We start from the raw sequence: 13,563 nt of genomic DNA on the forward strand, positions 1-13,563 counted from the left end.
CCCCTCCCGGAGCCCCGGCGTAGGGAGAGAAAGACGGAGGCTGAGGGAGACAGATGAAACACCGGGAGGGTAGAGGAAGGAGGAGAAGGGCAAGGGGAAGGAAGGGGAGGGGGCGGCATCTGCTCTGTGTGTGTTTGTGCCCCCGGTGCCGGGGGGGCGGGGGGTGCCGGAGGGTCGGCCCATCTGCCACGCAGCTCGCCGAGTTCCCGGCGCGACGGCGGTGAGGCTCGGCCCACGTTGGCGGGAGGGGGGAGGCAGCCGGTGAGAGGGTGGGGCCGGGGCCCGGGCCCTGGGGGAGCGGGCTGGGATGCCCGATGGGAAGGGGAGCCCAGCGGGGCGTTTCGCTGAGCAGGTGGATGGCTCGGTCCTGCTTCCCGCACGGGGTTCTGCCCGTCCCCATCTTTACCGGCGAGATCGGCCGAGCGGCGCCTGGGTACGTGCAGAGCACCACACCCCGGACTCTGCATGTATCCAGGGCCCTGATGTATCCAGGTGAGCCAGTGTCGGGGAGGATGCTTCCACCTTCTGCCTTTGGTTCCCTCCAGATTGGGTAAGTGGGACAACGTTAACAAGAGAGAGAAAAAAATATAGCTGGTAACAACAAGAGTAAGAAAAAAATAAGCAACTAATGAATAAACAAGCGGAATAAGTTGACTTCTAGTGGTAAGAGTATTAAAGAGTGTGCAGAGCACTGGAAAAGAAGAAAGAGGAGGGAATTTGGCCTTTTTAGGGTACTTGCTAAGCACCTAATATGTGCCCGGCACTGTACTAAGCACTGGGGAAGATACAAGTTAATCAGGTTGGATGTGGTCCATGTCCCACATAGGGCTCCCAGTGTTAATCAGCATTGTACAGATGAGCTAACTGAGGCCCAGAGAAGTGAAGTGACTGGCCCAAGGTTACACAGCAGCCCCCCCAAAAGCATCAGAGCTGGAATTAGAAGCCAGGTTTTTCTGAAGCTTAGGTCCAGGCTCTACCTATTAGGCCACATTGCTTCTCTGCCATGATGCCCGTCCCTTGGAGGCACACAGTCTTGAAAACCTAGAGCCCTTGAGTACTGAGGTGGCTTGTGGGTTAAGATGGTGAGGAAAAAGGGGCTAATCAGGGAAGGCGTTCTGGAGGAGGTGACTCAGAAGGGGGAGGAATGCCGAGTGATGGAGTTAAGCAGGGAATGCCAGGCCAGGGGAATGGCGTGAGCAAGGGGCTGGAGGTAGAGCGAAGAGCGAGGAATGTCCAGGTGTAAGCTTGGGAGGATCGAAGAGTGTGAGCTGAGGCGTAGTGAGAGAAAAGAGTGGAAAGGTGAGGTGGAGTGCGTAGAAGTTGTCTGTCAGGAGTTTGTCTCATTTGGAGGGAAACAGGCTAGAAGAGGCGTTTGGGAAGCGGGGAGATGGTTTTGAAAGGCTCTCGGAAAATGATCCAGGTAGTGGTTTGTAGGATGGACTGGACAGGGGAGAGGCTGGAGGTCATATGGTCAGTGAGGGGACAGCATATTTAGCTGGGACATGGCAACTTCCTGGACCGAGTGCTGGCCTAGAAGGTGTATCTCAGAGAGATGGAGCACTAACCGTAGTAGTAGTAGTAGTTGTAGTAATAATAGTAACAGCATCTATCGAGCGCCCACATAGGAGGTGCCGGAGGGAGTCTTCCCCTTCACTGATGGGTACTGCGGGTCAAGCTCACTTTGCCTCCTGGTCTCCCCACCTCCACCAAACCACTGCCCGAGGTGAACAGCCCCCGTCTTGATTGCTGCCTGCCAGACTGGTCCGCACGTGGCTGCGGCCTCCCAGCGGCCCTCTGCTCCTTCACGTTACCCGAGACCATGCTTGATTGGTTCATCGTGTGTTTATTCCCCCTTCCAACCTCCCGGGCAGCAGCTGCTTGGGTATCCTGCCATCCTCCTTTCTTCTCCCTAGTCTCATCCAGAGGCACTGTGTCGAGTGTTTGTCGCCTGGACGTCAGTGAGCTGGCTGCATCCCGGGCCCTCACCGATCCCGACTCTCAGTGGGTGCTGAGAGTGGCTTGGAAGCGGCCCCGAGGAAGCCGTTTTGGGAGCCGGACGTGTCGTCTGAAGCTAGTCCAGGCTATCAGCCACATAAGAGATTGGGTATCACAGCCTGAGGCTGGAATCCCTATTACAGCCTCAGTCTATCAGTGCCCCTACCCTCCCACCAACTGATTCAGGGCCCAGCGAGGAGCAGCGTGGCCTAGTGGGAAACATACAGGCCTAGGAGTCAGAGAACTTGGGTTCTAATCCCACCTCTGTCACTTGCTTGCTGTGTGACCTTCAGCAAATCACTTCACTTCTCTGGGCCTCAGTTTTGTCATCTGTAAAATGGGGACTCAGTATCCATTCTCTCTCCTACAGACAGTGTGAGCTCTCCGTGGGACAGAGACTGTATCCAACCTGATAAACTTCATCATCATCATCATCAATCGTATTTGTTGAGCACTTACTGTGTGCAGAGCACTGTACTAAGCGCTTGGGAAGTACAAGTTGGCAACATATAGAGACAGTCTCTACCCAACAGTGGGCTCACAGTCTAAAAGGGGGGAAAACTTGTGGTATTGTATTCTACCAAATGCTTAGTACAGTGCTCGGCACGTAGTAAGTGCTCATTCAATACCATTGATTGATTGATCTACCCCAGTACTTAGAATGGTGTTTGACAGATAGTAAGTGCTTAACAAATAATAAGCATTGGAGAAGTCCAGTGAGGAGTAGCAGGTCTGGTCCCTGCCCTAAGGAAGCTCCCAGTCTAAACTGGGAGTTATCCCCAGCACAGTACTGTTTAAAATGGACAAAGGCACACGGGTCTGGACACGTGGATTGGGGAGTTAGTGACTAGCCTCTCCCTGGTCGCCTACCAGCCCATCCCTTGGGTGCTTCCCCAGAAACTCCTGATATACCCTGCCATATTGCTGCTTACCGGTCTCTCTCCTTGCAGTTGTAGAAGGCGCCACTCATTCATTCAATCGTATTTATGGAGCTCTTACTGTGTGCAGAGCACTGTACTAAGCACTTGGGAAGTCCACGTTGGCAACATATAGAGACGGTCCCTACCCAACAGCGGGCTCACAGTCTAGAAGGGGGAGACAGACAAGAAAACAAAGCATATTAACAAAATAAAATAGAGTAATAAATATGTACAAGCATATATACAGGTGCTGTGGGGAGGGGAAGGAGGTAAGGCCGGGGGGATGGGGAGGGGGAGAGGAAGGACGGGGCTCAGTCTGGGAAGGCCTCCTGGAGGAGGTGAGCACTCCTTCCCTCCAAGCGTTTGGGCCCTACCCCCCCAGTCCTGGGGAGACCGCAGCCTGCAGATCCTCCCCACTCAGTTGTCAATCATCTCTTCCCCCTCCCCACCGAGCCAGGGGAGTCCACAGCCTGCAGGTCCTTGTTGCTTAGCTGCCAATCATCCACCTGCCTAAGCCCTGCTGGGCTTTTCAATTCCTCTTACTGCATCTTGTCCATCCTTGCGGGGTGGTTCGCTGCCTGTTGAGGTAGGTGAATTCAGAGATTATTCGGCTCAAACAAATCTATTTTTGAGGAAAAAATAGTGGCATTTGGAGATCTAATTGCCCAGAATGCCTGTCTAAGGGATGATAATGGTATTTAAGTATATATTATGGTATTGAGAAGCAGCGTGGCTCACTGGAAAGAGCACGGGCTTTGGAGTCAGAGGTCATGGGTTCAAATCCCGGCTCTGCCAATTGTCAGCTGTGTGACTTTGGGCAAGTCACTTCACTTCTCTGGGCCTCAGTTCCCTCATCTGTAAAATGGGGATTAAGACTGTGAGCCCCCCCCATGGGACAACCTGATCACCTTGTAAACTCCCCAGCGCTTAGAACAGTGCTTTGCACATAGTAAGCGCTTAATAAATGCCATTATTATTATTATTTAAGTGCTAGCTAAGTTACTATGTGCCCAGAAACTGTACTAAACACTGGGGTAGATACAGGATAATCAGGTCGGACATAGTCCCTGTCCCACATAGGGCTCACATTCTTAATCCTATTTTACAGATGAGGTAACTGAGGCACAGGGAAATTAAGTGACTTGCCCAAGGTCACACAGCAGCCCTCCGGCTCTTTCCAGTAGACCATGCTGCTTCTCCAGTGCTCAGATTCCTCAGTCGATCGCTCACGTAGGTGCCCCCGTCCCGGCCCTCTCCACGTCCCGAGGGTCACAGAGCTGGGGAGCCTCGGGGAGGCCAGAGCTCCAGGCCTGAGCAGGCTTTAACTTTTCAAGGTGACCGACTGGTGCGGCGAGGTCAGTCAGGACCCAAACCGGACCATCGCATGCACAGTCAGGGCGGAGGTAGGATGGAGCCTGGTGCCCATTAGAGACCTGCATATACCCATGCAGACTTCAGGCCGGCAGGAATTGCCCCTGCCCCTGGCCTGGATCTTTCCCAGCCGGGGTGTTCCTTCATTCATTCATTCAATCATATTTATTGAGCACTTACTGTGTGCAGAGCACGGCACTAAGCGCTTGGGAAGTACAAATTGGCAACATTTAGAGACAGTCCCTACCCAACTAAGGGCTCACAGTCTGGAACGGGGAGACAGACAACAAAACAAAACATATTAACAAAATAAAATAAATAGAATGGTAAATATGTACAAGTAAAATAAATAGCGTAATAAATCTGTGCAAACATATATACAGGTGCTGTGGGGAGGGGAAGGAGGTGGAGCCGGGGGATGGGGAGAGGAAGGAGGGGGCTCAGTGTGGGAAGGCCTCCTGGAGGAGGTGAGCTCTCAGTAGGGCCTTGAAGGGAGGAAGAGAGCTAGCTTGGCGGATGGGCAGAGGGATTGGGGGCATTCCAGGCCCGGGGGAGGACGTGGGCCGGGGGTCGACAGCGGGACAGGTGAGAACAGTGTTCCCTGGGGCGGGACAGAGAAGCCCCAGAACAGCCAACAGCTGCAGTGACCAAAGTCTCCCACAGAAAAGACCAAGTGAGCGGGAGAGGCTGAGCCCAAACAGCTTGTACTTGAAGGGGCAATGATGGTATTTTAATCTCAACAAACTCTTAGCCCGAGGGAAAGCGAGGTGAAAAGAGGTGCTTGGTCCAAACAAAGGCCTGGGAAGCTGCTTGGCTGGGCCAGTTCTCTGACCTCTGGGCCAGCTCCGGCCCAGCTGACAGTCAGCAATTACCTGGGGAAGGGAGCTTACCCTCCTGTTCTGGCCAACCCCAGGACGGTTGTGGAAATAATAATAATGGTATTTGTCAAGCGCTTACTTTGTGCCAGGCATTGTTTTAAGTGCTGGAGTAGATACAGGATAATCAGGTTGGACATAGCCCCTGTCCCACATAAGGCGCCCATTCTTAAACCTATTTTACAGATGAGGGAACTGAGGCACAGGCAAGTTAAGTGACTTGCCCATTGTCACGCGGCAGACAAGTGGAGAAGCCGGAATTAGAACCCAGTTCTTTGTGACTCCCAGCCCCGTGTGCTTTCCAGGAGTCCAGGCTTTTTCTCTGGAAAGTTTTGAGCCGTTTTTAACCCTGGAGGAGACTGACCAGTTCTGTGGAGTTGAGCTGGCTGGCCCCGAGCTGGGGGCAAAGTAAAGAAACTGGTGACACTTCTGCCCCTCTAACCCCTCTCCCGCTGCCTGGACTGTACTTGGCCAGGCCGTGCCAAGTTGTACGCTGCTGCTTTGTGTCGTCTTCCTAAGCTGCACCTTGCCAGGCTGGGCCGTATCGTGTCGTACTGAATTGTGCCTTATTGTGCGGCGATATTTCGGGCCTTGTTGTGCTGCCCCAAATTGTTGTGTGGTGGTGTGCGGGACAGTTCGAAGGTGTGCCGGTTGCCCCTGGCCGAGGTGTGCCGTACTGTGCCGTGGTGGGTTGTGCCAGGTCTTGTCACGTTGTGCCGTATCAACGCCTGCCAGGGCGGGGAGTTGAGAAGAGAAATCGGCCTAGGATTTGCAACCCCGCCCGCTCCAGCTAGGTTGACATCTGGGGTCAAACAGACCCCCTCGGACTGCCCGTCTCCATGTGACCGGCTCCACTTGGCCCACGCGGCTTCTGCCAGAGCCCAGCCTCTGCTTCCCAAAGTCAGAGGTTCATCGGTTCTCACATGGCACGTCTTTATTTTCTGCTATTTGTTCACTATGTGTCCATCCTCAAAGGTAGGCAACAAAGGGGAAGTGGGCCTTGGCTGAGAGTTCAGAGAGTGTTCCGGCTTTGGAGTTTGGATTAGAACTGAGCCCGTCCCATGAGCCTTTAAGAAAAGGGCCGGTAGTTATCAAAGAGCAGCCCAGAGGCAGGAGGGATGGCCTCAGTGGTCTCCGAGGCCCTGTCCAACCAAAAAGCGACCCCTAGGAGGGGAGGGCCTTGATCTGGGATGAGGGTGGCAGGGCCCTGCTGGGCTCGGCGGCTCCTTCAGACGTTGAGCCTCCCCACCCCCACCAACCCCCTACCACCCCCGCCCCAGCAGACTCCATTGCCGCCCCACCCGCGATTCCAGGCCCCCTTCTCCATGTCCTGTCCCGGTCCAGTGTGTGGGCCTTTCCTCCGGCCCCGCCAACGCCCCTCTCCCACCCCACCCCCGCCCCCTGCCCAGACTCAGAGCATTCAATGGCTCCCGCCCGCTGTTGGCGGATGCCGGATAATTAGCAATGTGCACAAGAAGCAAGAAAGCCCCACATGGCATTTAGGGACAATTATCCCGCCCCGCCGTAGCTCACTATTATAAATGGAGCTTATTAGCACCAAATTGTTTCGATAGGAAGCAGCATCAGCAATAAAAATAATGGCTGCAGCCTCCTTTGCATTCCTCCTGTCAGCAGAACGCGGCTGGAATCTTTGCCTGGTTTTTCAGAAATCCCTTGGAGGCTGGCGACCTCGCCGGGGGTCAGCGCCAGACATGCCTTTGTCCCGCCCGACGCCACCCTGGGCTCCCTGGCTGCTGTTCGCCGCGGGACGCTACCCACACTGGGACCCCAGCCGGTCAGTGCCCCCGTAGACGGAGGGTCCCCGACAATCAGAGAGGGAGCTGGGAGCTTCCGCGGCCGGCCGAGCCCACCTGACCTGGGCAGCCAGACTGCACCATCACCCCAACTGGGTGGCCCTCGGTCGGCCCGGAGAGCCACGGTATCCCCGGCCTCGCCTTTCGCCCCCCAACATGATGGGGGTTGGGGTTCTCCAAGGCTTGTCTTCTCCTTTCCTTGAGCTCAGGCTCAGAAGAAGAGACTCCAGTGAATTATCAGTGAACTATAGGTACCTCGTGCTCAGTGGGCCTGCGCTCAGGGAAAGGGGGGCTTGGTGCAAACCAGGGGCCAGAGGTTGGGATTTTCTGCAGATTTCAGTTCTCCACAGGGGCCCTGACATGGGGCGGAGGGCGGACGAGCAGCTAGGGGCCCCTGGAAAGTCTACCCTGAGCACAGGTGCCAGAGTGGGTGGGGGAAGAAAGGCACTTAGACCCCCCTCCCCCATCACCACCACCATCACCACATAGACACACACTCCCCAATGTCACGGGAAGTGGGGAGGGGGACCAGGTGCTGGGCAGTGGAGGGGAAACGTGGGTCGGGTGGGGGAGGGGGCGGGCTGCAGTGACACCCCGGCCCCGGGTCCCCTAAGGAGCCAGCCGTGCCCCCGCACCTTCCCGTCTCAGCCTCGAAGCACAAACCGCTCGCTCGGCCCACAGACGAGGGGGCTCCCCGCGTGGGGGAGGGGTGTGTGTGTGTGTTGGGGGGGGTGCCTGGGTGCCTCTGTTGCCATGGCAACCCCGGCGGAGCCATTTCCGGGGGATTATCCAGCCTATGCCGGCAAAATTGTTTCTCACTTCATCCCCGGAGAGGTCGGGTTCGCGCCGCGGAGAAAGGTTAATTCATTCCCCATCCCCGGATCCCCGGGCGCAGATCCCCAGCGCACTCGGAGAAACGCTCGGCCCACACGGCCGCCCCTCCCCGGCTCGGGCCGCCGCTCCCGCCGCCCCCCCACCCTATTGTCCTTCGCTCTGCCCTCGTGGCGCCAGCTTTCTAGTGGCACAGATGGGCGAGAGGACAGAGCGTTCCGTTCGAAATGCCCAGGGCTTTCCGGGACCGGGCTGGCCTCCCCGGACCCAGCTGAAAGGCACTTCTGCTTTGGGCCCAGGCTCCCCGCCGTCCCGCAACCAACCCCTCGAGGGTCTGCCCGGCCTGTCTGGCATCTTATTATAGAGAAGTAGCGTGGCATAGTGGGGAGTCAGAGGACGTGGGTTCTAATCCCAACTCTGCCACTTGTCTGCTCTGTGACCTTAGGCAAGCCGGTTTACTTCTCGGTGCCTCGGTTACCTCATCTGGAAATGGGGATTAAGACAGTGAACCTCATGTGGGACAACTTGATTACCTTGTATCTACCCCAGCGCTTAGAAAAGTGCTTGGTACATAGTAAGCGCTTAACAATTACTATCTTCATTATTATTGTTTCCTGCCTGTGCCAATTGCCTTGGCAGGCCTGTGTCGGGGTGGGGGGTGGGTGGGGTGTGTGTATGAGTGTTGTTGTGGGTGTGTGTGTTATTGTGTGTGTATTGGGGTCGGAACGGATAGCTCTCTGGGCGTAGGACCTTGGTCCAAGCATCTGCCCAGGAGGATCCTGCCCCAAGGACCTTAGAGGCTCCCTGTCCAACGAGAGCTGCCCTGTGCAGATCTCAGCCCCCCACCACGGCCCAGATTCTGCCTTGGGTGGGGGGCAGCCCTACCAGGGTCTCTGGCCCTGGATCCTGCCCCCGGGACCCCTGTCTGCCTGTCCCTGAAGGGCTGAAGGCAGAGCTGCCCCCTGACTCAGAGTGCCCCTCCCCAACCCAGAGAGAATTGAACTCAGGTGTGAGTTGGGGGGGTTGCAAGGCCCATGCAGAGTCCATATCCCTGCTTCCCCCCACCCAAACCACATTATATTCTCATGGGTGGAGAGAAGGCACAGATTTAACCAACCAAACCACCACCCCCCCCCATCCCTGCCCTCACCGATTTATTCAAAGAGCCTTCAACGATTGTCTCATCTCATCCTTGCAACGTTCCTGTAAGGGAGGCAGGGGGAGACAGGTATTGTTAGTCCCATTTTACAGGTGAGGAAATTGAGGCCCAGAGAGTTGAAGTGACTTGCCTACGGTCCCAGAGCAGGCTGGGGTCAGAGAAGTCCTCCCACCTGAGGGGAGGGGAAACCCATTGTCTTCCTAGGCCAGGGAGAGTTGTAGAGTTGCTGAGAGTGTCCTGGAGAGAAGCAGTGTGGCCCATTGGAAGGAGCATGGGCCTGGGACCTGGGTTCTAATCCCAGCTCTGTCACTTGCCTGCTGTGTGACCTTGGGCCAGTCACTTTACTTCTCTGGGCCTCGGTTTACAGATTCCTTACCCGTGAAAGGGGAATTCAACACGTCTTCTCCCTCCCCCTTAGCCTGGGAGCCCCATAGTGATCAGAGACCGTGTCTGACCTGATTATCTTGTATCTACCCCAGCGCATAGTATAGTGCTTGATACAGAAAGTGCTTTTCAAATGCCACGATCTTTATGACATGCAGAGAAGCACCATCCCTGCCCCTCAAATTGGTCACCGCCCCCATAAGCAGGCTTACAGCAGGCCCCAAGATAACATCGCTGTAAGACTGAAAGAGCAAAAACCCCAATCTTCTGCCCACTCCCCAAGCTTGAAACCGGGGGCACGAAGCGCTCAGCATCACCAATCTGTCCCTGGGCTGAAGCTGGGCTTCCTCTCTTCACCGCACGTTTCTTTTCCATGAGGCCTCCCTAGGTTCTTTAGTGCCCATATTCTGCCCTGGGCTTTCTACCCTCCCCGGCCCAAATTGTGGTCCAGCGATGGTGCCATGCTCCCCACTCCCCCACCCCTGCCATTTCTCTATATGTTGCCAACTTGTACTTCCCAAGCACTTAGTACAGTGCTCTGCACACAGTAAGTGCTCAATAAATACAATTGATTGATTGATTGATTCTCCATTCCACTGCCTGTTCAGGTCTGGAGGGGCTGGGGCAGTCAGCATGCCCACGGCCTCCATCTGCAGCTCAGCTGGTCAGAGTCTGTGCCAGACTGGGCCCCGGGATCCACACAGGCAGGGGAAGCACAGTTCGGACCCGATGTTTCCATATTCTAGAAGCCCATGCCCAGAGTGAGACTTCGCACTCCTGTATTATTTTATTTCCTACCCTCAGCTTTTCCATAAATATGCATATTTTATTTGGATTTCCATTTGTATATTCAATTATTTTGCTACTGCATCCTGAAGCACTTCCTGTTTATCCTCCTACTCACACAATTTGTAAATAGTTTGTCTGTCTATCTCTATGTTTAGAAGGGGAGCTCCTTGACAGCAGCATGCCTCTGTCTCCTGCACCTGGTGAATGCTCAGCACAGTGTTTCCCCTGCTGTAGGTAGAGCCCATTGATTGCCTGATTGAGTGACGGAAAGACAGGCAGAGTTTCAGCTCTCGGCTGCCTGGCCAGGATCCAGTGGGATTTCTGAACTGTGGCTTGATGCGGGAGTGATCCCCAATCAATTGTTTTTATTTACTTTTTTAATGGTATTTAAGCACTTACCATATGTCAAGCACTGTTCTAAGCACTGGGGTAAATACAAGCTAATTAGGCCAGATAAAAGTCTGTCCTACAAGGGGCTCGCAATCTTGAGTAAGAGGGAGAACAAGTAATGAATCCCCATTTTGCCGTTGAAGAAACCGAGGCACAGAGAAGTTAAAAGTGACTTGCCCAAGGTCACATAGCAGTTAAGTGGCACTGCTGGGATTAGAACCCAAATCCTCTGGTTCCCAGGCCCGTGTTCTATCCACTAGCCCTTGCTGTTTATCTTTATGAAGTGCTTAATGTGTGCAGAGCACTGCCCTACATGCTTGGGAGAGTACCGAATAATAGAGTTGGTTGACAGCTTCCCTGCCCAAGATGAGTTTATAGGCCTCCTCCCATCTCAGCTTCCTTCCTGAGCTGGGGGGAAGGTGAAGTTTCCAAGTGGGTGGTCTTGCAGGGGTCATAACCTTAGCCAGCCACCCTGACACACAGGTAAGGAGGAGGCTCTCAGCCTTCCAGACTCAGTTCTTCAGGTGTGCCCCCTCCCACCCTTGATAAAGTGGTTTTTTATAGGCAGTTGAGCACTGACCTGGGGATACAGGTTGGAGTCAGGCCAATCCCAGGGGAGGGTGGGCCTGGGGGAGGAGGGCTAGGAGCCCTGGAGGAGAGTCAGTCCCTACCAGGGTTGTGAAGGAGCAGGCATGGAGGAGGAGGAGGGCTAGGAGCGAGGAGGAGAGTCAGTCCCTGCCAGGGTCGTGAAGAGGAGGGTGAGTGGAGCTGGGGTTGGGTCAGTAGCGGGAGGGATCAGGGTGGACTGGACGATGGTGTATCTACCGGGAAGGCAAGGACAGAAGAGCAGAGAGTTGGGGATAGGGAGATTCCCCACTGACTAAAGGTAGGAATAAGGCCCAGATTAGGGAGAAGTGGTTATTTCTGCATTTAGTTCTGCATTCCGATTGAGCCGATAACCGGTGCTGTTCTTGGGATGCCGTTCTTTCAGACAGATTGCTATCACCTGGGAGGCAAGGCGGGGCAGCTGGTTTTTCTGCAAGCCTCAGCAGCCATTCATTTATTTATTTGAGCCCTTGCTGTGTGCAGAGCGCTGAACTAAGTGGTTGGCGGAGTGCAATATAACAATAAACGGACACATTCCCTACCCACAACAATCTTACAGCTGCATTGGGTCAGTTCCTTCTGGTATTAAGTACATACTATGTGTCAGGTACTGTGGGGGAGGACACAAACAGGGTAGTTGAGGCACCGTCTCTGATCCATACCACTGAGGGTAGACAAAGACACAGGAAATGAGGGGGGAAACAACAGTAAGCAAAAGAATCCACAAGCTGAGAGGATCACCACGACCACAGCAAGACTAGTGAAAGGCTGGGTCTTGGAGCCCTCAGTGCCCCATCAAACGGTCCTTAGTCCCAAACTATCGCAACCTTCCCAGGGTGGAAATACTATGCCCTGGGCAAAGCTGGTCTAGATTTCGAGCCAGTGTGATTCAGTCCTCGCTCTTCAGGGTCATGCAGGGAATCTGGTGAACATCCCGCTGCTTCACAGGTCTTTTGAGCGGTGCTTCCGAGAGCCCCCTCTCCCCTTCCCTTTGGGGAGCTTGAGGGGGTGAGGGTCCACTGGAGTCGGCAACTCCTGGACCAAAGGATCAGTCATGTACTAGGTTGTCGGGGGAAGAGGGGGCTTGGTCACCTGGGTGCTTCCAGCTCCCCTGGGGCAGGGGTTGTACTCCGGCCCACTGGACAGTCCCAGGCCATTCAGCCTCGTTGCGGACGCAGCATGGTGTAGTGGCTAGAACTAGGTCCGCTACGCATGGGGCTTGGGAGTCAGAAGGTAATGGATTCTAATCCCGGCTCTGCCACGTGTCCGCTTTGTGACCTTGGGCGAGTCATTTCACTTCTCTGTGCCTCAGTTACCTCATCTGTAAAATGGGGCTTGAGACTGTGAGCCCCACGTGGGACGGGGACTGTGCCCGACCCGATTTGCTTGTATCCACCCCAGTGCTGGGTGCATAGTAATTGCTTAACAAATACCGGAATTATTGTTATTATAAGAAAGCAGTTTGCCTCAACTCCGCTTGGGGGGCCGGGAGACGGGATGGGGTGGAGGTGGGGGCTGGGGTCAGAGGCTGGGGGAGGAAGCTTGGGGGACAGGGGTCGGGGGCAGAGGGCCGGTAAGTACCGAGTACTGAGGTTAACGAAAGAGCATCTATTTCAGAGGAAACAAATGTCAGGGGCAAAAATCTGTTCCATGGGCAGCCTGAGTAGGGCAAATCATCATCATCAATTGTATTTATTGAGCGCTTACTATGTGCAGAGCACTGTACTAAGCGCTTGGGAAGTACAAATTGGCAACATATAGAGTCCCTACCCAGACAGCTTCTTGTGGGGGCTGGAGGGAGTGGGGTTCTAGCTCACTGCGAGGCACCCGGGTCTGCCACTTGTCTGCTATGTGACCCTGGGCAAATCACTTCACTTCTCTGTGCCTGTTAATTCATTTGTAAAACGTGGACTGAGACTGCGAGTCCCACATGGTACCGGGACTGCGTCCAACTAGATTTGTTTGTATCCTTCCCAGCGCTTAGTATGGTGCCTGGCACATAGTGAGCGCATAACAGATATCGTTGTTATTATTGTGAAGGGAAGATCACATTGCCCCCCTCCCCACCTCCCATGCTCGGGGCCAGGCAGGGTCTCCCTTCCTCCTCCCCCCCAGGTCCACATTGCTCCCCGCCCCTCCCTGCCTCTTTTGTGGCTGTTCCAATTTGCCAAGTGAAAATTGGGTGTGGAGCGATGGTGTCCCTGGGGCCGGGGCGCTGCAGCCCTGCCGTCGAGCCACCAGGCAGACCGCGAATAGCAAGTCTGGGGATGGGAGAGAAACTGTAAATGAAAACCCCGACTGTAGCCTAAGCCCCACGGGTTGGGCCGCCTGCCAGCGGGCTGCCGGCAGCCAAGACGGGCCGCCACCCTGCCCTTTCTAATAACAATAATTGTGGTATTTGTTAAGCACTTACTCTGCGCCACACACTA

Source organism: Tachyglossus aculeatus, chromosome 15 (assembly GCF_015852505.1).
Source record: "Tachyglossus aculeatus isolate mTacAcu1 chromosome 15, mTacAcu1.pri, whole genome shotgun sequence".
Classification (NCBI taxonomy): domain Eukaryota; kingdom Metazoa; phylum Chordata; class Mammalia; order Monotremata; family Tachyglossidae; genus Tachyglossus; species Tachyglossus aculeatus.